The 27,312-nt window shown below is 42.9% G+C and overlaps 1 pseudogene; it reads right to left on the bottom strand.

The window, feature by feature from the left end:
* Positions 1 to 24,197: 24,197 nt before the first annotated feature.
* LOC126105652 (5S ribosomal RNA) lies at positions 24,198 to 24,314 on the bottom strand (annotated as a pseudogene).
* Between the last annotated feature and the right edge of the window lie 2,998 nt (positions 24,315 to 27,312).

Here is a 27,312-nt window from a genome sequence, read left to right as displayed (position 1 = left end):
CCGGGTGTTGGCCCTGTGTGCCTCGGTCGTATGCAGTCCTGATTGTGGCGCTCACCTGCACGGCGCCAAACACGCATACGACCATCATTGGCACCAAGGCAGAAGCGACTCTCATCGCTGAAGACGACACGTCTCCATTCGTCCCTCCATTCACGCCTGTCGCGACACCACTGGAGGCGGGCTGCACGATGATGGGGCGTGAGCGGAAGACGGCCTAACGGTGTGCGGGACCGTAGCCCAGCTTCATGGAGACGGTTGCGAATGGTCCTCGCCGATACCCCAGGAGCAACAGTGTCCCTAATTTGCTGGGAAGTGGCGGTGCGGTCCCCTACGGCACTGCGTAGGATCCTACGGTCTTGGCGTGCATCCGTGCGTCGCTGCGGTCCGGTCCCAGGTCGACGGGCACGTGCACCTTCCGCCGACCACTGGCGACAACATCGATGTACTGTGGAGACCTCACGCCCCACGTGTTGAGCAATTCGGCGGTACGTCCACCCGGCCTCCCGCATGCCCACTATACGCCCTCGCTCGAAGTCCGTCAGCTGCACATACGGTTCACGTCCACGCTGTCGCGGCATGCTACCAGTGTTAAAGACTGCGGTGGAGCGCCGTATGCCACGGCAAACTGGCTGACACTGACGGCGGCGGTGCACAAATGCTGCGCAGCTAGCGCCATTCGACGGCCAACACCGCGGTTCCTGGTGTGTCCGCTGTGCCGTGCGTGTGATCATTGCTTGTACAGCCCTCTCGCAGTGTCCGGAGCAAGTATGGTGGGTCTGACACACCGGTGTCAATGTGTTCTTTTTTCCATTTCCAGGAGTGTATTTTTGAATAATCTTATCCGGAAACATTAGCTTTATGTCACGTTATTGAAACTACCAGTTTCGTCCAAACAACAAACCATTCTCAAGTATAAAAATATGACATGAATTACAGGGCATGCGTCAAGTCATAATCAAAGCAATATGCTAACTCTTTGAAAATTATAGAATACAGCATATTTCATTATAATGTTTTTTTTAATAGCGAGAACTGGCAACTTTACTAAAGTGGCATACAACTATTGCGCCGAATATACCCCCCATTTTCTCATCATAGAACACGAAAGGGAGGCGGAGGTCGAGATGGGACCGAGACAGGGTTGAGGCCTCTCCTCAATGTTACTCAACATGTTACAGAACAAGCAAAAAAGGAAGTCAAGGAGAAATCCGGAAAGATAATTAAATTTCTTGGAGAAGAAATGAAAATTTTAAAGTTTGCGACGACACTGTAAGTCTTGTAATTCTATCAGAGTCGGCAAATGGGTTGCAAGGGAAGTTGAACGGAATGGATTGTGTCTTGTGAAAAGATTCTAAGATGAATATCAACAAAACTAAAAGAAGGATAATAAAGTGTAGTCGAATTAAAGCAGGTGATGCTAAAAAAATTACATTAACCCTCGCAATAGCGAGGGGGCAGAAGTTGCCGCACTTTATGCCCACCTTTAGAAAATATTGCAATCTGTCCAGTTACTTTTTTATTTTAAAATTTTGGAAAACAGTTTTTTAATGGATTCTTCTACCAGATTCCATTAACGTTTTAAATTTTTCAGTTAAACTTACCGAAAAATTGAAGTTTTATTAGTAGCTGTCACTTCCCTCAATGAATCTCCTATTCAACTTTTTCAGGTTCAGGACTTTATTTAAACATCAGTTTCTCTTTATTAAGACAGTTGCTAATATGTCTCCAACAACTAATGGTTTTTTAGGGAGGGCATAAAGTATGCTCCCTGCCCCCTTCGTAGTGAGAGTAATTAAAAATATGTTGATATTCCTAAGGTTAAGAAATGAGACACTGAAAGTGGTAGATAATTTTCGTTGTTTTGACTGCAAAATAACTCATGATAGCCAATTAAAGAGAATGTAAAATGTATACTGGCAATAACAAGAAGAGTCTTTCTGAAAATGAGACATTTGATAACATCGAATATAAATTTAAGTGTTGCAAAGTCTTACCTGAAGCTGTTTGCCTGCAGTGTAAGTTTTCTTAGAAGTGAAACGTGGATGATAAACAGTTCATACAATAAGAGAACATAAATATGGTGCTATAGGAGTATGCTGAGGATTAGATGGATGTATCGAATAACTAATGAGGAAGTACTGAATCAAACTGGTCAGAAAGGAAACTTATGTCATATCTTGATTAAAAGGAACGGTCGGTTAATGAGACGCATGTTGAAGCCTCAAGAATTCATCAGTCTGGTAATAAAAGGAAGTGCGGCAGGAAAAATTTGCAGAGGGAGACCAAGACTTCATTGTAGGAATCAGGTGCAAATGGAGAGATGAAGAGGCTTACCCAGGACGGAGTAGCGTGGGGAGCTGCATCAAACCAAACTTCTAACTGAAGACGACAACAACACTATCTGATCACCAAACTGCATGCTGAGGTTTCAGTCTTCTTAGCAGTCTCTCCGGAGCAACGCGAGGTGCATGGAACCTAAAATACTGGACTCGTATGGCAGTGGAGCAAGGTTCACATCTCTTTCGACTACTCTAGATGAGGCTCCCTTGGTTTCCCTAAACCACTTCCGAGAAATATTGAGATTCTAGGTCGCAGCCTTCGCTATTCTTGTCGAATGAGTAATTTCTCCTTTCAATCTTGAGGTCGACACGATGTTACAAGCGAACCTTATTTCTTCCCTTTTCTTTTTCCATTTCGACCTTGACTATATTGAAACTGCTGCAGTGCACAACATGAGTCACAAAATGCATGTTCCTGTACAATGCATTTCACCCACCTTGGGTTCATTTTCAAATGTCTATTATAGTTCTTACATTACTTTCTCATCATTTCTGTACCTGTAACAAGTTTAATTTTCGTTTTAAATGACTTCGTATTTCTACTTTCTTTCATCAATTTGAAACGTATCTTCGAAGATATTATTGTATAAAGTTGAAAGTAAACTTCCTGTAAACATTTACAGCGACAATTTCACGTATTCTCCCTCTCAAAACACAATTAAAACGTAAGAGATTTGTCGTTAACGAGTTACACTTGAAGAGACGCACTGTGCAGTAGAAAACGCCTTCTGAGGGAAGACGGAGTTTGTGTAATAATTATATCTTTCCTTCAGTTTCATGAAGGGTGATCATGCAGCACAACAATGACGATCCAACCGTCGGACAGGAATGTTATGATCAATGATAATATCAGTAGTACTGTAGAGAATTTGGTTACGTAGCGCCTCACCATTTTCATCCTCTCCATTGCTTCCCGTAATCAGCCGTAACAACACAAAGCGCACACTGCAGTGAACCGTTATTGATCACAGCCAGCAACATAACACAGATGACACTGCTTGAGAAAGAACATCGCCACCTCGTTATTTCAAATACACCGCCATCACTTGAGGAATTGTGTCACAGCGTTTTATTCAGTCAAGTGCAGCAGTTATGTCGTGATTATCTTAAATCGTTAGTAGTTATCGTTAATAACTACGTCTCACAGTTACTGTATTGTCTTCGACACGAGAAATAAACTGGTGCCAATAAGGAAGCATTAACATGCAGCAACTGTTGAATAACAATTAACAGACAAATTAAGTGTGACAGAGAACTCAGTACGGTATTTCAGTCGTAGATTGCTAGAGACCGCAATCATGCATAGTTCTCGAGTTGCATCAGTGGTAATTCACTCACTTCCAAAAAAACGCTTCTGCAATTCGGAAAGTCGTCAACGTGAACGAAATTGATTCAGACAAGTAAAGTGAACTGTGAAAACATATTTGTCATTAATCATATGGCAACACCAAGGTAGAAGTACATTACAGCTACAACACCTCGTTCATCCTTCACAGTCGCTAAGTCTTGTTGCTGGCCGCAGATGGCATTTCCTTGTTTGTTGTACGAGACACAATCGGCTCGCTCAGAGTACCCCCGTCTATCCCCTGTGAAAAACCGGCGTCTCGATATTATTGCCCCTTAGTAATTGAAATATTCCGTTTATCTGAGAAAACGTCCGTCCATCTGCGCAGTGTATTTTCGGAGCAGTCATCACGCTGCCGTTGCCGAGCAACGCGGTAGAGATAAACAAACGCGTCACACCCGGCAGATTAACTGCGTCGCGGGGCCTGAGATATTTGACACTGAACTGCTTAAGTCTGTACGTGGCCAGCATGCGCCACCTTAGCAGCGTCTGGAGTCGTTCGTCTTGGAAGGCCGTGCCTTTTTTTATTACTCCAGCAGCCGCTCTAGAGCCGACTGCATGAGCGCTGGTAATGGACGCGCTTTTTTGTACTCACGCCTCTCTTCCTACGGTCCGCGAGCGATAAACAGCCGTACCACATTTTACTAGGAAGAAACTCGACGAGTCGCTTACTGCCATAAGATGTACAGACAGTTGTGCAAATGGAAGGGTTCTAGAAACGTTTTAAACGTATTTTCAGCAACTAAGTATGCAAACTAGTAACATGAGACTCTACAGACAGTTGTACAAATAGAAGGGTTCTAGAAACGTTTTAAACGTATTTTCAGCAGCTAAATATGCAAACTAGTAACGTGCATGCTGTTTTTAAAGATATTCACTATGTATGACTTCAGTCTAAGTATGTGAAGTTTTATTTGTAAAGACACATGTAAGACTGCTTTATGATGATTCTAATCATCTTTAGATTTATATCTCTTCATTTTATGGATTATCTGCCAATACTATTTAGTTTTAGGTTACTGTGCGTGTTATCTAAACACTACGAACTCGGGAATGTCACAATGAAGTCTCTCAAAAATTTAAAATTTTAAAAAAGTGCACCAACTGTTAACATGTATAAAGATCACGTGCAGTGCGCAGCAGGAAAGGTTGTCTACAGTGAAATTCATAGGTGTTACATCCTCTCATTGATAAACCTGTACTGTGTGCATCTAATGCCTACAGAAGAACCGACGGTCATGCGAAAAGAATAGTATAAACTAAAAACCACCAATGATGTCTATATGGATAGGTGAATCATACTTGATTAAAAACAAAATAAACATTCAGTTCCAAGAGGCAGATAATATTTGAAGAGTAGAAATGTTAAACGTTCTCGGTACCAGACATCACATTTGCCAGAAGAACCAAAAAACAATATACACATAACTTATTTGTACCCAAAAAATTGAGAAGGTATTCTGATACCACAGAATTATAATATTCATCTCATCATTGCAAAAAATAATGACATAAACTAGAAAAAAATTGTTAAGAAAATTCTGTGTTCCATACTGGGGAACTGAAGAAGGTATTTGTTTCAAGTGCCATTATTACGGAAGCATTTGTGATAATACGAGTATACAAATACATCGGTAAGATTTAACTAGTAGAACAATAGTCAATATAAACAATTACTCATATCTTTTTAATAACAAAATTAAATTAAGAAAAAGTCTTTCAATATTAATTACTTTTCAATACATTGTGGGAGTGAACAATGATCAATGTTTTGCAAGTATTTACTATCAAAAACAGTCTTCATCACAATTTATTTATTACGGTGACCGGTTTCGACCATTACTGTGGTCATCTTCAGACCAATGAGTAAGAACCTCCTTCTGGTGGTAAATCACAACTCTGGAGTTGCGCTCTACCAAAAACACGGTTGGGTACTTTTGGTATAGTACATAAATGACGTGGTAAATGGTAGAATTGCTAGGGAAAGAAACATAAATGAATCTATGTGAAAGAAACTGGAAGCTGAAAAATTATCTTTTTTTTTGTTTCTTTGTTTTTCACATAATTATAACCGCACGTCGCTGTGCTAGTCCATTCCGTATTTGTTTTCTTAATGCATTTTGTAGGTAATAGAAATTCGTTGCTCACTTTACTGGTGCGCATAAAAGCACTTTTATAGTTGAGATACGAGGTTTGTAACCTAAATAGTGGCAACTATTGATTCACAATCGATACAAAAGAGTGACATCTTTGCACCCGTTACTGTCCTTCAGAATAGTCACCAGTGTTGTGTAGAACCCGTTGCCAGCGATGTGGAAGGCGCAGTATGCCGTTAGCAGAGCCTGTTCTGTTGATGGTGTGACTGGAACGGTCTACTGCCAACTGAATCTCTGGAACAGTTCTGAAGCGAATGCCACGAAGTGGTTCCTTCATCTTCCGAATCAAATCAAAGTCGCAAGTACTTTAGCCCGGGGAGTATGGTGAATGGTACAGTACTTCCCAGTCCCATCGAACGAACAGAGCAGTCACAGCTTGCGATGTATGCGCCCGCACATTGTTGTTCAAAATGAGGGGTGGGATGCGAAGAAAGCGTTGCCGCTTCTTTCGCAAGGCTGGTCACAGGTGATGCTCCAAAAACGAACAGTAATACTGTACACTGACAGTCTGCTGTGGAGGAACGTAATGCGTTAGGATAACACCATAACAGTCGTACACGAGAATCACCATAGCTTTCACCATACTGGGATTCTGACACACTTTCGACTTTCACGGCGACCCATAATGCATTGCGAAACAATGATGGTCGTATCAGTGTTTAGCGACATCGCGGTGAACGCACGTTGGAAGCGTGTATTCGTTATCGCCATACTAGCGTATCACCCGGCGTGATGGTATGGGATGCCACTGGTTACACGTCTCTGTCACCTCTTGTTCCCATTGACGGCACTTTCAACAGTGGACGTTACATTTCAGATGTGTTACCACCCGTGGCTCTACCCTTCATTCGATCCCTGCGAAACCCTACATTTCGGCAGGATAATGCACGACCGCATGTTGCAGGTCCTGTACGGGCCTTTCTGGATAGAGAAAATGTTCGACTGCTGCCCTGGCCAGCACATTCTCCAGATCTCTCACCAATTGAAAACGTCTGGTCAATGGTGGTCGAGCAACTGGCTTGTCATAATACGCCAGTCACTACTCTTGATGAACTGTGGTATCGTGTTGAAGCTGCATGGGCAGCTGTACCTGTACTCGCCATCCAAGCTCTGTTTGACTCAATGCCCAGGCGTATCAAGGCCGTTATTACGGCCAGAGGAGGTTGTTGTGGTTACTGATTTCTCAGGATCTATACATCCAAATTGCGTGAAAATATAATCACATGTCAGTTCTAGTATAATATATTTGTCCAATGAATACCCGTTTATCATCCGCATTTCTTCTTGGTGTAACAATTTTAATGGCCAATAGTGTAAATATAATTCATCTTCGTTAGCTTATACGTTTTTATTTCTTCGTTAGTTCTACGGTAATCTACCATACTAATAAGTAGCTACACCTCGTGCCATATTGATCTTAATTGTGTCTCTGACACAAAATTGGTGAATAGAGCGGGAAGCGTTTGGTGAACAGGAAAAGATGGGGGAGAAGGATGAGGTGGGATGTATGTTGGGGAGAGCACAGAAAAGAATGGTCTGCCACGTCCTATATTGCGGGGTCGCAATCTGGCGTGACCCCACGTGTTCCAACCCGCACTTTAACTAATGTTGTCGGCACGCGAAATAACAGATGGTGCTACGAAGACGTGTTGCGAGAAAAGTACTCGGCAGCAAGAGGCGCCTTGAAAAGCAAAGAAAGAGAGGAGGCGAGAATGGTGGGACGCCACGAATGGCGGCAGCAGCGGGAAGAGGAACGCGCTTTCCTTATCTCGCGACACATGTCCCGCGCGACAGTCGGGAACGCGCACCGCTGCCACAGGACATGCAGGGGCGTTGCGCAGCAACAGGGTCGACGAACACCTGTTCGGCGCGGTCCTCACACCTGCGAAAGCCGTGCGACCCCCTAACGTCACAGAACTGCGCAGCTGCGCACATCGGCACACTCTGTAATGAAGATCCTAACGGGACCTGCTCAGCTGTCAGCAGAATTGTCGTTGAGCTGAAAGACGAATGCAGTCGTCAAGATCAAGCACTTGCTTCTACGTACCCGTTATTCAGAAATTCCCTCTACTCGTGACGCATTATGTGACACTTAACGCTGGAAGGATTTTGCCATTCTGGAGATTCCGAGACACCCAGTACCATATATTATAACGTCTAGCAATCTAGTTGTAATTAATCAGAATTTCATTGTGCGTAAGATCCTATTCTTCTTCTTGGCCAACGCCGCCAGTATGTGTGTGTGTGTGTGTGTGTGTGTGTGGGTAATAAAGTTTAATATTTATTGACGTCTGTGACATATAAACACAGAGGACACTTGCAGTGGCTTTGGGGGGAAAGCAGCGGCAATGTCCTAAAATCAGACAAAATGTTACGGATTAACCTTCATTATGGTCAACCATTTGGCGTCACCTGCTGGATAAAATCCTCCTTCATACAATTTTTCACATCACTGTCATCAGTGACACACACATCATGTAGATACCACACCTTCCATTACATCATATTATTCTTACCTTATCTGTTGAAGCCCAACATCGACATTCCTTGGTCCATCTACTTACCATCAGCCTAACTATATGTCCCCCCCCCCCTCCATTTACTTATTGCTACAGTCATTCCAATCCACTTTATTGCATGATCCAGTTGTTAGTTTTCCTCCCTTCTTGCTAATTCCCAACGAACATCTCATTGCTCACTGAGCAGTCTTCATTTCTTGAATTGGTGTTATGTTAAAAGTCCTGTCTCCCTACCATTAGTCAAAATGGTAATACCTATTGACGGTAAATTTTTCGTTTCAGGCGAAGTGGAATTTTCACTTCGAAACTCTATGTAGTTGCCAAAAGCATTACAGCCACTTTTAATTTCCTGTTTATTTCTTTCAATCTCCTTACACTCAGTCTTAAACTGCCCTAAGTACAAAGAAAGTCCGCAACAGTTTATGTGATTTCATTGTAAATGTACTCTATTTTCCTTTCGGTGTGCTTATTGTACATTGTTTTATAGTCTGTTTCAGGCTTAATTTCAAATTTATCATTTTAAGTTCTTCCTGTCCTTGTGGAAGCTTATCTGCACCAGAGACAAGCAGTAAAAAGTCATCAGCAATACGACGTTGGTTCCAACATGTTCTTTCTTTGCTCTCTCAATTTAAACAACGAAAAATTTTCTCTAGGTCTGTTGACCAAAGTTGCGGAGATACGGAATAGTTTTGCCTGATATCTTTTCCAATTCTGCATTTCTAAATATCAAAAATGGCTTTGAGCACTTTGGGACTTACTTCTGAGGTTATCAGTCCCCTAGAACTTAGAACTACTTAAACCTAACTAACCTAAGGACATCACACACATCCATGCTCGAGACAGGATTCTAACCTGCGACAGTAGCGGTCGCGTGGTTCCAGACTGTAGCGCCTAGAACCGCTCGACCACCCCGGCCGGCTTCTATATATCCTTATAAAATCTAATGGAAGCTGTAGCAATGAAGTGTATATTCTTCACCACACAAAGACAGCCTAAATTCTGCAAAGCTGTTACCAGTCAGAAGCTTTATTCGAAATTGATGGTTTCCAGATACACTAATAGCTGATACTTGCTGCCCTGTTCCATGATTTCCTTTACAACTTCATTGTGCTGTATTCACATGTTTGCCTAAGTGAAATCTAGTATATGCCCCAAAGGGCCTGCAGTGCAGTACAAATTATCAAGTGACGTATTTATAAGGATTGTCCAGACTCGCTATTTGATATTAATTTCTGTATTTTCACTTTCACTATCGATCTGTTACGGTTAAATTGCCATTATCGAGTGCCCTGCGGTACAATGAGGGTGGCATTATCTTCATTATACATTTTTATGTTATAATAGAATACTAAGCATGGCTTGCTACTTACGTATATGTTGTCTAGATGGATTGATACATATAACATCGTGAAAACTGTATTTTGACTGTCTTTCTATATTTACTGAATTAATGTAGTAATTCATTTGTTATGACACTAATGTGATAGTTTTGCAGCTACGATATCATGTCGTTACAAAGTATAAACACTGTTATACAGATGATATACAGATTATATGGTTGTGCGGATATCTATGGTTGCTTTATGTTAGCAGTAGTCTGTGTGTATAGAAATTTCTGTTAATTGATAGGTGTTTATTGGGTGTGCGTTTTTTATTTGACTTGTATGCTTTTGTTAACTTCTATTTTCGATACTTTTTCGTAAATTATGACCTTCTCGAACGTGCTGTATTGATGATCTGAGATATGTTTCCAGAGTAAGAGCACCTACGATCACCATAAATATATATTACTACTAACATACAACAACCACAGATATACGTGCAAGCAAATAATCTATATATCATCTCTATAACAGTGTTTATATTTTGTAAACATATGACATCGTAGCTGCAAAACTGTCAAATTACTATCATAACAAATTAAGTACTACTTTAGTTCAGCAAATGTAGAACGACAGTCAAAATACAATTGCCACGATGTTACACGTATGTCAATCCATCTAGACAATATATACGTAAGAAGCAATTCTCAGTGTTCTACAGCCGGACGCGGTGGCCGAGCGGTTCTAGGCGCTTCAGTCCGGAGCCGCGCTGCTGCTACGGTCGCAGGTTCGAATTCTGCCGCGGGCATGGATGTGTGTGATATCCTTAGGTTAGTTAGGTTTCAGTAGTTCAAAGTTTAGGGGACTGATGACCTCAGATGTTAAGTCCCATAGTGCGTAGAGCCACTTGAACCATTTTTCAGTGTTCTACTATAACATAAATATGTATAGTGAAAATAATTTCACCCAAATTGTACCGCAAGTCACACGATAATGGCGATTTAGATGATACAAATCTGTAGTGAAAGAGAAAGAAATAAAAATTAATGTCAAACACCAGCGAGTCTGGACATTCCTTGTAAAATCTAGTATTTTTCCTGTGCAGCTCGTAATAATTTTAGTGAATATCTTGTACATTACGTAAACTAGACTGGAACATCTGTAGTATTTTGTGTCTTTTCTGTCTTTTTTCTAAATACAATTACTCTCCTTCACAAGTGAGTGCATTTCCGAAGAAAGGAATAGCGAAAATTCAATTAAATGGCGCTCTGTATGGACAAGGTATTCTGCACCAAAATATTTAATCGTGGGACGATCTCTGCTTAAAATTAATCACGCTAGGTAAGGAAATAGTAGATTACCGATCGATATTTAAATATAATTAATGATTTTTGAGAAAAACTTAAAAATAAACACAAAAAATTAAAACAAATATGGTCATTTGTTTTGAGAAATGATTTGTCGAAAAGTTAGAAATAACATTGATTAGAGAAATATTTGACATGCTGAATGATGTTCGAATCATGCACATCAAAAATTCTCTAGTACTCTTTAAAATTCTAATATTCTAAGTTATACGTTGAACTTTTAACTCTCAAATGGTATCTACTGTACATAATTTCAATCACCTTTCAATGGCGCTAAAACTGCCCTAACTTCTTCTTCTTCTTTACTTTGATTGATTCCGATTGACTACTGCTGTTCGGTTAAAACTGTTTACGCAAAAGCTGCAGGAACTGTCATTCTGCTACGTGTTCTGTAACGATTTACTCACTGTCCGACAAGTGAATACGCAGCTGATACATTCCACCTGCCTCGTCTATTAACTTGTACGTAACACATAAAGGTTCTGTAGTAAAACGTTCGACAAGACACCTCGTAAACTAATGGGATTAAAGCACCACACACCTGTCCATTTAATTCAAGCCCTAGACAGTCTTTTTATATCTTACATTGATATGTTTCTGGTATTGTTTGGTAAATAACGTCTATCTATCTATCTATCTATCTATCTATCTAAGAAAGACTGAATGAGATTGCAGATGTAGGATACGAGCACACTTCAATCATACACGAAAAAATTACATGTAAGTGAGACGTATAATCAAATACAATATCTACAAATATTATTCAGCAGATACAACTGTAACAATAAATACCTCTGGGTTACTGTCTGCTACTGAAAATTGGTGTGTGGGTAGGCAGAGAATCCGTGTTATACGACAACGTCTTTCACCAAGCTAGCAGATTTGATGGGTATTGGCTTATTGCTGATAGCAACTTAGATCTGTCAGAATTGAGAATGTCCTTAGTGGGACACTTTAATTATTAAGCAGTACAATCAACAAACAAATAAATGGCTCTGAGCACTTAACTTCTAAGGTCATCAGTCCCCTAGAACTTAGAACTACTTAAACCTAACTAACCAAAGGACATCACACACATACATGCCCGAGACAGGATTGGAACCTGCGACAGTAGCGGTCGCGCGGTTCCAGACTGTAGCGCCTAGAACCGCTCGGCCACCTCGGCCGGCAACAAACAAATGAATGATCCCTGATTGGAATAAAGTAAATGTCAGCAGTGAAGAAATGTTTTTTTCTTGAAATGACACAGCTGTAAACAGGTTTGACTTCAAGTCGTTGTTAACTGATTACAGTTTGGAGATTATAGGCGCTCAACGGCGAGGTTATCAGCTTCCTTATGCATATTAAAAGAAACGAATGTGGATAAGGTGACGAAAATTTTCACGCCGTGAGGAGGAGACCTATAAAGCAACACTCATGCACTCACTCCCACTTTACTCGCATTCACTTACACAGTCTGTCAATCGATTGTAAATGCCTCTATTGTCTCACGAGCACAATCTTTAATAACGTGAGTTCACAGTAAGGACAGAATAAGACTGTTGGTAATTTCCAAAAATGATTGCCTGTCGAAGTTAAATTACAGCCGTTAGGTCAATACACTTTATGTGACAATTGCGTCACTGTCTGATTTGAAATTACCCTTAACAGCACAAATGTAATTTTAATTTCAAGTGTTACTGAAGAAGAACTGTTAAAAGGTAAATTGAAAATTGATTTGAACCTATGTAACACATTTCACTAATAGTTGTCTGTAGGAGTTTATTTGTATTGATGCTCCGCAGCAATGAAATGTTGGTTGAAAATCGGCAGTGTGATTGCAGAGATATGCGTTCCACAGCTTCCTACCTGAGTCGACTGCTGCGAGATCTCTAGTGCCGGCGCTCCTTTGTCTCGCCAATCGCCAGTCCGTCAGGTACACCATAAATAAAATGTCACCGGGCCAAAAGCAAAACGGGACAAGGCCAGTCGAGGTCATTTAATATCAAGAACGCAGATCCAGAAACAACAGCGGGCGGATGGACTAACATCAACCCCGACGTGCAATTGGTCAGTTTATTTTTCACTTCACCAAAATTAAACCGTTCTGGAGTTCTTCCCTCCCACAGATTCCCATACAGTATTGAGTATACAGAATCAGTCCATAGACGGTCCACCGCTCCAAACGCAGACAATCCTTTTCACTAGTAATATTCAGCTTAACTCGTAGTCGCAATGCTTCGCCACGCTCTTCAGCTGTCTCTTCGTACAATTATTCACAGATATTATTTTTCCTAAGGAGCCGAAGCGTTTAAAATTGCAACGATTTTACCTACATGGAACTAACGTTATGCAATAAATAACAGTATTGGTTCTGCGTAATACATCACATTAAATCTGTTCACACAAAATCATTACTATTCTAGATAAGCAACGTTAGCACAGAAAAGATAAGAAACACACAAAAAAGAAAGGTAGATACTGACTTCATTAATATTCTATAGAACTCCAAACGATTAGTAGCAGTAGATGTACAATACACTAACATGATCCAAATAAACCCTTTACAGCCCGTCAACTTTTTCTCTAATGTATTTTACCTCTTATTTTTCGGCAAATCGTTTCACATATCATTTGACCGTTTTTTGTCTCAAAAATTTTTCGTTGAATTTTTTAAAAAACAGCTACTTATTATCTTCAAAGTACATGAGTATTCGTAAAATCACACTGCACTCATATAGTTTACTCAAAAACCACAACTAAATATATAACACTAAAACTCTGACCATCTCTTGCTGACACTAGCCCTACTAGTGCGAGTGCTCATTAGAATTATCATCTTTGATGCTTTACTGCCCTGCTGTGTTTGCGTCTTCAGTTTCTTTCTCAGAAGTCTCTTCTAGTTTTTCCCGGTTCGGCATGTAGTATTTTAAAAACATAGTCACTTGTCCCCTTCCCATTTTCAGTGAATGGCTGCTCAGAACTATCAGTGCCATTGTGTATGCGATAAAACACATCATCTTAGGAAAATGACCAAGCACGGCTGTGTGTTCAGTAACGAAAGCCAGCCCATATAGTGTCCTATGGCATGGCGTCAGTTGTGAAGATGTCTATTACTTCACGCAGTAAGCTTTATGGTTATACAGGCGCGCAAGTTTCTTGCAGCTCCAACTTCACCCGCTCACCATATTGTTGCTCATCCGCCCCTGTACCACCTTTTTTCCCACCGTCCCCGAACAACGATGCCGTTTGGGATGCGCGTGCAACGTGTGCTGCAGTTCCTCGGTGTGGAGGCCGTCCGGGCCCCAAATCCAGGGTTTTAACCGCCTGCTACCCTGGTTACTGGAGAGGCCCGGAGTGATTTTAGATTTGGTGCGTTACAAGAGAGATTGCACTCCTGCTTCCGTTTGTAATGCAACATTTTCTGCTATTTTATCTGAGCACCACGACTATGTAGCTGTTTTTACGAATGGGTCGAAACAGGGGGAGTCCGTTGGTTGCTCTGTTGTTTTTCCGGATTGTGTCCTCGAGGTCCGACTGCCTCAAGCGTTTACTGTCTTTGATGCAGAATTGTCTGCGATCTTGCGGGCACTGGAGCAGATGAGATGCTCTTCCAGTTCTAAATTTCTGGTCTTTTCCGATTCACTAAGTGCCCTTGACTCATTGCAACGTTTGTATCCAGCAGATATAGTCCGAACCATCCAGGATGCCCTCCTCCAACTACAACGACTGGGGAAGGAGGTGGCTTTCTGCTGGCTCCAGAGCACGTCGGCATTGCTGGGAACGAAAGAGCCGACCTCGCAGCCAAGGAGGAGTGTCTCGATCCGCAAGTATTTCAGTATGCCATCCCCCAGCACACACTCACCTTGAGTCATGCGTCGGTGGGAGGATGAGTGACTGGAAATGACTGACAATAAGCTCCGTTTAGTCAAGCCCACAACGCGTGTGTGGTGTACTTCCTTCCAGCCACGTAGACGGGACGAGGTTCTCCTCACTCGGCTTCGGATAGGCCACAGTCCTATGACGCATGGCTTCCTGCTCCGGCGAGAGGACCCTCCAATGTGTGGTACTTGTGGCGTCCAGGTCACTGTGCGACAAGTTTTATTGGATTGCGTTTTATTTTCTGACCAGCGGGCCGCGGCTGACTTGCCGGTGAATCTACCATCTCTTTCAGGAAATACTCAAACGAATGTGGTTAAAGTTTTAAAATTCTGTGACTTGTCCAATGTTTTTACCAAGGTTTTAGGGAGATGGTATTAATTTGTTCACAGGGTGACTGGCTCGCCCATATTTTTCATATGTGGCCAGCCAGTGACAATTTCCTTTGACATCCTTGACGCTCCTTTGTCGTTTTCCTTACGTTGTATTTTCTTATACAGCATTTTTCATCTTTTCCCGCTTTCTTTGCGTGTATGCTTCCATTTTGCTAAATTTGTCCACATTCATTTCTTTTAATGTGTGTCAGGGCGTTGATGACCTCGACGTTGAGCGCCCGTAAGCCCCAACACACACACACACACACACACACACACACACACACACACAGACACACACACACACACACAGACACACACACACACACACACACACACACACATATATGTATATATATATATAATCAGCCAATCGTACGAGATGTAATAATGTGAATGCTTGTCAAAGAAGGCGAAAAACTTGAAAATCTATTTTAACAATTATATGGTTGTAGTACGGCACATGAAGAAATGATGTGTGGTCCACCTTAGATGTTTCATTTCTTTTCCTATGCAACATGTAGTTCGAGATATTGTGCCCTTTAACAAGGAGAAGAAGACCAAATTCATTGGAAGATGTCCAGATGTCCCCAACAGCAACCAACTAGGGAGAAACTGCAATAGTAGCGTACTTCTTTCTAACACTTTTTTCTCCTACTTTTCTTTTTTTATTCCTGTTTTCGACCTCATATTTTCATTAATTCCAGTTACGAAATATGTAAGAGCAGTCAAATCAAAACGAGACAGATGGAAAAAAGTAAGAAAACTGGTTATTATTTCGAAAGTAATCGCCGTAACTATTAATACATTTATCTCACTGTGAGAAAAGACGTTCACTACCTTCACCGAAAAACATGCGGTTGCCTATGGAACCATGATTTTACCCAGGTGTGCATCTCTTCGACCGCAGCAAATCGACGGCCACGAATATCGGGGCTCCAGAAATATGGAAATCGCATGGGTGGAGATCGCGACTGCGTGGGCGGCTTCAAAGCGAAATTTTTGCAGTGTAGTCGAAGCAACCTTGGTAATGTGAAGACGGGCAATATCCTGCAACAAAATGATGACATCTGTCGACTCGTTGATCACTGACTTTCTATAACACAGCGCCACAATTATCGCACGGCGGTAAGTGGACACTTTGTAAAAATTGAAGGGCGCCATCACGATTAAACTCCCAGACTATGTAGTTGTGACTGGATTGCGATGTATATTCTATGGTCCGGATTTGATCGATATTCCTGGCCGGCCGTGGTGACCAAGCGGTTAAAGGCGCTACAGTCTGGAACCGCGCGGCCACTACGGTCGCAGGTTCGAATCTTGCCTCGGGCATGGATGTGTGTCATGTCCTTAGTTTAGTTAGGTTTAAGTAGTTCTAAGTTCTAGGGGACTGATGACCTTAGAAGTTAAGTCCCATAGTGCTCAGAGCCATTTGAACCATTTTTTGATATTCCTGGTCACTAGTTAAGTAATGCAGAGCATGTCCTGCCAGCTATATCAATGATTTTTTCTTGATTGCGGGACAGTATTTATCGTCTGATTGCATCACCGATCTGTGCTGTCTTATTCTTCAGCAAATCAAAACCAGATTCTTGTCCTGTACATATTCTCTCCGCAGATGTATCTGTGTGGCAATACGTCGCTAAGACTACACTTTCTATATTTATCAATTTCAACTAATGTATTTTAGGAAGTTTTTCTTTCTTCGGTATTCCTTCATTAACAATTTTGTACCAAGCTGATCTGAAGTCGGTTGCTAAGACTTTGATTTGGTCTTCCTTGCCGATTATGTTCCAGTCCCTAGAGGGATATCTCACTTCCATAGGGCTGACTCTTCCTATGTTGTCCACTAACCAGTATAACTGGGCGGTGGTTCGATCCCGCAGTTGCTTATTTCCGCCCGGAGGCAGCTGGTTTTTCAATAGAAACATCCTGATATGGTTTCCCTTGTGATGTATTTCGCGCAAATTCACTGGTACTTGGATACTGTCCAGCTTCCTCTTTCTCAGAGAAATATGTAGAAATACATCATACGAACGTTACGTGTTACCCCAGGATTAAATGTTCCTACTTTATGTACCTGCTGAAACATCACTTATCCTCTACACGAACACTGCTGAAATCTGCATAAGTTGGAGTCCGTTTCAAAACCGAAAGGCAGGTGACATTAATTCGCACCAATATTTTGATGGCTAGGAGATATCACAAATAAATAAGGAATTCTTCGAACAAAAAATATTAATCCTCTGCAGTTTTTCAGACGAAAAACACAAATATTACAAGAAGGCTTTCACGGAAGGTATTTATTTCAGTCAAAACCTCCAGACTGACAGGTTGTGTTCGATACATAAAACCATTTGCTAACGTATCGTATCCGTCTACGGGTGAAATCATCAGAGAAAAACTGGCAAATGCATCAAAAGCTGCTATTCTACCTAAACTGCTAGAAAATATTCCACGGAAGATAAGGTAAGGCAGGTATTTATGGACTAAAATTTAGAGTTCCAACTTATCCTACTGACATTATATTCCTCCAAGATTTCTCCCTGCGGAGTATTATTCAATGATAGCTTTATATGTACGACTTAAAAGAGAAATAACATTCCTATGTCTGAATCAGACTCTCCGACGAGGTGAATTTCCCAGCTTGTAGAGGCGTCAGACAGCATTTTTAATTACTGAGAAGAATGATGGACCACTCGTTATTTCCGTGCTGTTGCTATTGCTGCTGCCGTGCGTGCGAGAAGCTTTGATACTACGTCGTCTGTGGTCCCGTGTTGGCTTTTATTATTTAGCGACCACGTCCTTGTTAAACAGCGCCGCCGAGTCGGGAGCTGACAGCAATCTTTATTCACGGCGCGTAGCTAATGCAGTCGCTCGTACGATAAAAAATCAACCGTCAGTTACCTTTGTAAAAGGACCACCAGTCCCGTGCGTGATGACGGATATTTTACGATCGGCAATTAATATTCCTTTGGCCGCTGGACATACTTTTTTTTCCTTTACGATTCAGATCTTACGTTTAACATGGAGCAGGTCCTGAATCAGCAGATACAGATCAGCCAATATCCAATGTTCTTTATTGTCATCTGCGCAACAGGGGAGTCAAAAATAAATGACTTCATCGCACAACAAGATATTTACGTATTGAGAACATGCATGGCGCAATGAAAACACCACTCCTTTCTAGTCCATTAGGTCTACAGAAAGAGAGTGGTTCCAAATTCCCGTCTGTTTATCATGATTGTGGTTTTCTTTGTCCGCCGAAAATAGCCGGGGTAAATGTCGAGACGCTGGTAACTCTATCGCCCTGCTCCAAATGAAATGATGCCCTGTATTTGCACTTTTTAAGTGACGTAATATGTAAAAAAGCTCAACAGCTGGAGTTGTAAACTGTCTGCCTTATTGAAGAGCCCGTCCCAAGTGTAACATACTGTCAATATGTATTCGACGATGTCGATTTCATTGTCTCCGCTGTCAATACCTGGCATACTTCACACAATATGAGCATCGTGCCAGAAATTCAAACAGTTATATTGTTGTGGTATTCAGTCCGAATAGTGTTTTGATGCAGTTCTCCGTGCTAGTCTGCTAGTCTATCCTATGCAAGCCTCTTCATCTCGGCATAACTACTGCAGCCTACATCCATTTGCACCTGATTCATACCTTGGTCTCGCTCTACTAGCTATACCACTCCGCTCCCCCCCCCCCCTCCTTCATACACACACTTTCCTCCATTAACAAACACGCCTCGGGACGTGTCCTATCAATTCATTCCTTCTTTTAGTCGAATTGTGCCACAAATTTATTTTTCTTCAGTTCAGTTTAATACCACATCATTAGTTATTCGTTCTACCCATCCAATCATCAGTATTGTTCTGTAGCACCACATTTCAAAATCTTCCGTTCTCTTCTTGTCTGAACTGCTTCTCGCTCACGTTTCACTTCCGTGCAAGGCTACACTCTAGCTGTTACTTACTGAAAATACTACCTAACACATTTATGTCGGTGTTAAAAATTTCTTTTTATTTCAAAAATTCTTTTCGTATCATAATCAGTCTGCATTTTGTTTTCTCTCTACTTCAGCCATCATCACTTTTTCTTCTGCCAAATGGCAATATTCAGCTACTACTTTTAGTGTCTAATTTCCTATTCTAATTCCTTCAGTATTGTCAACTTTAATTGAGCTATATTCAGTTACCATTATTATACTGTTGTTGATTACCTTATAACCAATTTTCAGCTGCTCTTCCAGGTCGTCTACTTTCTCTTTCAGAATTACAATGTCATCAGCAAATCTTAAAGTTGTTATTTCTTCTCCCTAACTTTAATTCCCTTTCCAGATTTCTCCTTTGTTTCATTTACTGCTTACTTAATCTACAGAGTAAATAATATCATAGAGAGTCTTCTAACTGCAGTCTGGTTTCTGTACAACTTGTAAATAACCTTTAGGTGCCTGTATTTAATCCCTGGTACCTTCAGGATTTCAAGGGGTGTTTTTCAGTCAATATTGCAAAATGCTTTCTGTAAATCTAAAAAGGCTATAAACGTAAATTCGCCTTTCTTTTACCTATCATGTAAGATAATAATGTTATACGGAGTGTTAATCACGTTGTGTGTTTGCAATCCACGTGTTCTTTCACGGGCGAGTCTCATAATTGCAACCTGTAAAAATAGGTTCAGTAGAATGCAACTTTTTGTCACTACGCAACCGATATCTGCATTCACTTTTTACTTTTTTCCTGACGATTAGTTCTTTCACGGAAGACGTTAAAACCCTGGAAGTAAACTGTAGTACTGCGTGAAAGTTTTATGTGCAACGAGAAGAGAAATCTCAAACGTGGAAGGAACATACAGAACGGCTATAAAATAGAAACGAACTTGAAAATAACATATAGAAAGGAAAGAGGAAGCAGGTGAAGGTGAGATGGGAGAAATGTTACTGCAAGAAGAATTTGATTTGGTAGACCACTGAAAGAGTTTAGTTGAAACAAAGTATTTGGAGTTGATGGCACTTCCTCAGAATTATTGAAATCCTCCACAACTACTCCACCTGGTACGCAAGATATATGAGATCATCGACTTAAAAAAAGTAATAATTCCAATTCCAAACAAAGCAGACAATGATCGGTGCGAATATTATCGATGTATCGGCCTAATGAGTCATTTTTACCAAATACTGACAGGAATTATTTATGGAAGAATGGGAAAACTTATAGAAGCCGACTTCAGGAAGATCACTTTAAATTTCGGAGGAATGAAGGAACACGTGAGACAATACTAAATCTAAGAGTTACCTTACAATATAAGTTCAAGAAAGGCAAATCTACTTTTGACAGTGTTGACTGGAATATATTCTCTGAGATTCTGAAGGTAGAAGGAATAAAATACAGGGAACAAAAAGTTTTTTACTAGACGTTCAGAAACCGGACGGTAGTTCCAAGAGTCTGTCATGTACGGGAAGCAGTAGACACAGTGTCATCAGTCTGCAAATTGAGAAAACAGTAAAAGCAATGAAGGAGAATTTTGAAACAGAAATTAAAATTCAGGGAGGAGAAATACAGGAGACTGAAATTCTGTCAGAGGTGGCAAATGCCTTGGAAAAGTGTTATAATCTGTGTGCAACCTAGTGATGATAGAAATGAGGATATACGTAAATGGATTACAATGTTTGTAAAAAAGTGTAAGATTTATTAACATCTAATGACTTGGCTGTCGTGCTATTTTTTTAAGAAAATGGACCCGAACAATAGTCATAAGTGACTGCCTCCATGTCTAACTGCATGGTGAACTACTTTCGGCCTATCAATGTCGTCTGCCTATTGTTGTATCGGTGGTTATGTGCAAACTTTTTCAGTGATAAAGATTGGAAAGCTCTTGTCAAAAAATACTAACGATAATATTTCTATGTCTTTTGTGTAGTTATTTTATGAAATGCTTATTTCCAAATTCATTTTTAATGCTCCTTAACTATCTGCATGCTAAGTATAGCATCGCTGTTTGATCATCCGCTGTGGAATTCATTATGACCGATTGGAAAGATCTTGTCAAAAAATACTAGCGATAATATTTTACGTCTTTTGTGCAGTTATTTTATGAAATGCTTATTTCCATTTTCCAGTGCTTCTTAACTATCTGCATGCTGAAAATAGCATCGATGTTTGATCAGCCGCTGTGGAATTCATTATGGCCTTCTTCCAAAAGCACACCTCCAATTTTTCTGTTGTGTGATTCCAGCGTAACATTCCCACAAGTTGTAAAATACACTCCTGGAAATGGAAAACAGAACACATTGACACCGGTGTGTCAGACCCACCATACTTGCTCCGGACACTGCGAGAGGGCTGTACAAGCAATGATCACACGCACGGCACAGCGGACACACCAGGAACCGCGGTGTTGGCCGTCGAATGGCGCTAGCTGCGCAGCATTTGTGCACCGCCGCCGTCAGAGTCAGCCAGTTTGACGTGACACACGGAGCTCCATCGCAGTCTGTAACACTGGTAGCATGCCGCGACAGCGTGGACGTGAACCGTATGTGCAGTTGACTGACTTTGAGCGAGGGCGTATAGTGGGCAGGCGGGAGGCCGGGTGGACGTACCGCCGAATTGCTCAACACGTGGGGCGTGAGGTCTCCACAGTACATCGATGTTGTCGCCAGTGGTCGGCGGAAGCTGCACGTGCCCGTCGACCTGGGACCGGACCGCAGCGACGCACGGATGCACGCCAAGACCGTAGGATCCTACGCAGTGCCGTAGGGGACCGCACCGCCACTTCCCAGCAAATTAGGGACACTGTTGCTCCTGGGGTATCGGCGAGGACCATTCGCAACCGTCTCCATGAAGCTGGGCTACGGTCCCGCACACCGTTAGGCCGTCTTCCACTCACGCCCCAACATCGTGCAGCCCGCCTCCAGTGGTGTCGCGACAGGCGTGAATGGAGGGACGAATGGAGACGTGTCGTCTTCAGCGATGAGAGTCGCTTCTGCCTTGGTGCCAATGATGGTCGTATGCGTGTTTGGCGCCGTGCAGGTGAGTGCCACAATCAGGACTGCATACGACCGAGTCACACAGGGCCAACACCCGGCATCATGGTGTGGGGAGCGATCTCCTACACTGGCCGTACACGACTGGTGATCGTCGAGGGGACACTGAATAGTGCACGGTACATCCAAACCGTCATCGAACCCATCGTTCTACCATTCCTAGACCGGCAAGGGAACTTGCTGTTCCAACAGGACAATGCACGTCCGCATGTATCCCGTGCCACCCAACGTGCTCTAGAAGGTGTAAGTCAACTACCCTGGCCAGCAAGATCTCCGGATCTGTCCCCCATTGAGCATGTTTGGGATTGGATGAAGCGTCGTCTCACACGGTCTGCACGTCCAGCACGAACGCTGGTCCAACTGAGGCGCCAGGTGGAAATGGCATGGCAAGCCGTTCCACAGGACTACATCCAGCATCTCTACGATCGTCTCCATGGGAGAATAGCAGCCTGCATTGCTGCGAAAGGTGGATATACACTGTACTAGTGCCGACATTGTGCATGCTCTGTTGCCTGTGTCTATGTGCCTGTGGTTCTGTCAGTGTGATCATGTGATGTATCTGACCCCAGGAATGTGTCAATAAAGTTTCCCCTTCCTGGGACAATGAATTCACGGTGTTCTTATTTCAATTTCCAGGAGTGTATTTTACGGCTTTTGTGTAGTTATTTTATGAAATGCTTATTTCCATTTTCCAGTGCTCCTTAACTATCTGCATGCTGAGTATAGCATCGATGTTTGATCAGCCGCTGTGGAATCCATTATGGCCTTCTTCCAAAAGCACACCTCCAATTTTTCTGTTGTGTGATTCCAGCGTAACATTCCCACAAGTTGTAAAATAGCTCCAGAGCGTAGAAAAGCCGGCAGATTTTGTGGTTTTGCATATTATGTAGGCACGCTCAGTCTTCTCGACTGTATTTCATCTTTTTCTATTTTTCACTTAATCGGAAGATGCTGTGAACGGAAATATACTATGAGTGAAGAGTAACAAATTTATTTTGTGATCTAGACGGGGAGTAAAGGCAGAGGACAAAATAGTCTGTCACTTCAGGAGACATCACGGTAATACTGCGTAACACGGTCTTTGTCATTGACAATGGTCTCAATTCAGCGAAAAACAGAGTTCACTAGTTTCTTCAGGTATGCCAAATCCAACCGAAGCCAATCATTGATGGGATGCTGATTGCTCCATCTCATCCGATATTCCAAACAGTCACAGGTGTTTTCTGTCTGATTATTTGGCGGGCCAGTGAGGTGCGATAGCCGGCCGTTGTGGCCGAGCGGTTCTAGGTGCTTCAGTCCGGAACCGCTCGACTGCTAAGGTCGCAGGTTCGAATCCTGTATGTGAGTGGTGTCCTTAGGTTAGTTAGGTTTAAGTAGTTCTAAGTTCCAGGGGATTGATAACCTCAGATGTTAAGTCCCATAGTGCTCAGAGCCATTTGAAGCATTTTTGAGGTGCGATAGAATGCCTGAGAGTTTTTCAAACGCATTCGCTAGTTCGCATGAACTCGACTGTTACTCTCTTAGAAGATGTAAGTCTCCACGGCTTAATCATCTGAAGAAACACAGGGAACGGTTATAGATGGTCGCCGAAGATGTTGAAATAAAAGCTTTGGTTTATGCTCAGGGTAACCCAAATGAGTGCGGTTAAGGCATGATACGAAAAAAAAGCAGCACTCCGTCTTCAGGCCACAAGTGGCCCATCCGGACCATCCGACCGCCGTATCATCCTCAGATGAGGATGCGAATAGGAGGGGCGTGTGGTCAGCACACCGCTCTCCCGGTCGTTATGATGGTTTTCTTTGACCGGAGCCGCTACTAGTCGGTCAAGTAGCTCCTCAATTGGCATCACGAGGCTGAGTGCACCCCGAAAAATGGCAACAGCACATGGCGGCTGGATGGTCACCCATCCAAGTGCCGGCCACGCCCGACAGCGCTTAACTTCGGTGATCTCACGGGAACCGGTGTATCCACTGTGGCAAGGCCGTTGCCTCATGATACGAAATTCGCCTCCAAAAATGTCAAAGAACGATCCCACCCCCCCTCCCCTCCCCACACACACACTATGGGCTACACCTCTTTGGACAGTCTGGGCACTCCATGCTCTGCATAATTTGAAAAGGGACAAAACTGCGACTCGTCGGACCATCCTACAAGTCTCCAGTCAGATGTCCAGTTTCTGTGTTGTTTGGGCCGTTGCATACGAGCAGCTTTTTGTGCTGCTGTGAGAAGCACCAATTTCCAACGAACCAGACGCCAAATGTTCACTGCACGCAGTTCCCCGCGCAGCGTTGTTCAGAAAATGGTCGGTATGGTGTGCATTCATTGGCTACTGCTATTCGGTCTGAAGTCGATTGTGACCGACTGTAGTCTCCGCTTCCTGTGGGTTGGAATCTTTTTCGCGATGCTGTTCTTATGCTATTTTACTTTATGTGTTCAAGAATGATTGAGACTATACCTTTTTTATGTTCACAGAAATCATTTACCGAACAAACGAATACAGACTATGTTACAGGTATTCCCTGCCAACGTCAATGCACTTTTGTCATCGTTCTGGCAGCTTCCGTACATGCATTTCAAATAATTCTTTGGGGTATCCCGCCACCACTTATGGACAACTGCATGTAGCTTGGTGGCGAACTTCTTACCCATTATGACCTCTCCCATCGCGTCGAATAGGGCATAGGCGCTAGCAGCCAGATCTGGAGAATGTAGAGGCTGTGACAGTACAGTAAATCCTAGTTCACGCACGATGACCTTGGTCTGGCGACTGGCAAGTAGTCACGGATCGTCATGTTGGAGCAAAACGCCACGGCCGCATTTTCCGTGGCGGCAATGTTGAATGTGTCGGTGAAGTTGGTCGAGAAGGATAACTCGTTGATGGTGACCAGACTCTCAAGGAACTCTGCTGGATCTGCACTGTTGTTATGCCAACTGTTGGTAAATCTGCACACACTTCTGTTTCCGCGCAGTGCTGCGGGAATGGTGCACCCATAGTGCACACATCTTCTTCGTCTTTAAGTCCTAATGGAAGATGGTGTGGAGTGGATATCGTGATAGACCTGTTGCTTTCTCTAGTCCATCTAACGTGTTTCACCAGTGCCCCATTATCAATCGATTGGCATGCTGGATATTGTTTGGTTTGAGTGCTGAACGTCCTGTGCGCATGCGCTTTTCAGCGCAGCCCCTGCGTCTCTGAACTGTGATACCCAACGACCCACAAAAGATTCACGGAATCCAGGTATTGATGGCTCGAGTTATACACGCACGGATGTATCTGAATTTCTATACGAGAAGTGCACAGGGGCCTAAAGATGGCGTTAATGAGACACCGAAAGTGGTCGTGTAAATAAAATAAAATCTTCTGGAAACATATGGCTGTTTGATAAATATCTGACCAGTCACTGCCCCGTATCCACGATGGATCAGCAGATACAGAATGGGTCAACAGAGATCTGCGAGTTGCTGCTGTTTCCCCACACACAGCCACTAACCTCTTGTGGATGTCTCGAGCAGTCCCTATGTAAGTAGACTGTATAGGTTTTTTTATTGGTAACGCCACATAGCGGTCTGTATAAAAATCACTGGCTGTGCTGTGTGCAGTCTGTAGCTAGTTGTATTGTTGTCTGCCATTTTAGTGTTGGTTGTGAACAGCGCGTAGCGTTGCACAGTTGGAGGTGAGCCGCCAGCAGTGGTGGATGTGGGGAGAGAAATGGCGGAGTTTTGAAATTTGTAAGACTGGATGTCATGAACTGATATGTATATTATGATTTTTCAACACTATTAAGGTAAATACATTGTTTGTTCTCTATTAAAATCTGTCATTTGCTAACTATGCCTATCAGTAGTTAGTGCCTTCCGTAGTTTGAATCTTTTATTTAGCTGGCAGTAGTGGCGCTCGCTTTATTGCAGTAGTTCGAGTAACCAAGATTTTTGTGAGGTAAGTGATTTGTGAAACGTATAGGTTAATGTTAGTCAGGGCCATTCTTTTGTAGGGATTTTTGAAAGTCAGATAGCGTTGCGCCAAAAATATTGTGTGTCAGTTTAAGCACAGTAATGTATAATTTTTCTAAGGGGACGTTTCAACTACTTTCCTCCAGAGAAGCCGCACTGTTCACCGTAGCCCGTACTTGTCTGCTTCCATGTTGTCCGATCGATGTTCACCAGCTACTCGCAAACCAGAACAAATGCAGTGAGCAAGAACACCATCAGTTAGTGCTAGACAGTACTACAGCCGCTCTCACGCACGGATCGACACACATTTCAAACTGCTACTGTGCAGGAGTTGTAGGGGGTGTACCAGTCAGTACCAAATGAACTAAATAAATGGATGCGACTGGTGGAGCATTCGTTGCAGATAAATTGGATAGCCCACACGACCATACACCAAAAAATAGGCGGTAAAGTCATAGGAATGTCGTTTCCACACTTAGACATGTCACCACGTCTTAGCATCCCAACCAGGCTGCGATACTAATTGACCACTACGACGTGTGTCAGCGGTGGAGGGTCACATCACGGCCCGGTACCAGTTCTGCACCATCTACGGCACTAAAAAATGCTCTTTTAGGGGGATGCCTAAGGTATTGTCTTGTGACCTCGTAGTTCTAATAAGGCGCTCAACAAGCCAAGAGATCAGAGCAGTTCTGAAAACACGTAGCGCAGCTGGCCAGCGAGTTGGCCATCTGAAGATGTAGGAGAGTGTGGTCGCGGAGCGGCGCTGGCGGGTGCAGGCCCGCTTGCTGCCGGCGCCGGTAGGCCGCTGGTGATGACGGCTATTGTGGCGCGCGCCGCGGATAGCAATCTGGCGGCGGGCCCGGCGTGCAGTGCGCGCGGCACAGACAGCTCAATTGGCCCCCCGGCGCGCCGCGACCTGTTCCAGCGCCCCGACCCCCACGCAGAGCGCGCAGGGAGACGGCGTGCTGCCCCGGGCCACAGACATGTGCCTGGGCACCAGCCGGGTTCAAGCAGTTCCACTACCACTGTGCGC

Source organism: Schistocerca cancellata, chromosome 1 (genome assembly GCF_023864275.1).
Source record: "Schistocerca cancellata isolate TAMUIC-IGC-003103 chromosome 1, iqSchCanc2.1, whole genome shotgun sequence".
Classification (NCBI taxonomy): Eukaryota; Metazoa; Arthropoda; class Insecta; order Orthoptera; family Acrididae; genus Schistocerca; species Schistocerca cancellata.
This window is presented reverse-complemented; position numbering and strand designations above follow the sequence as displayed.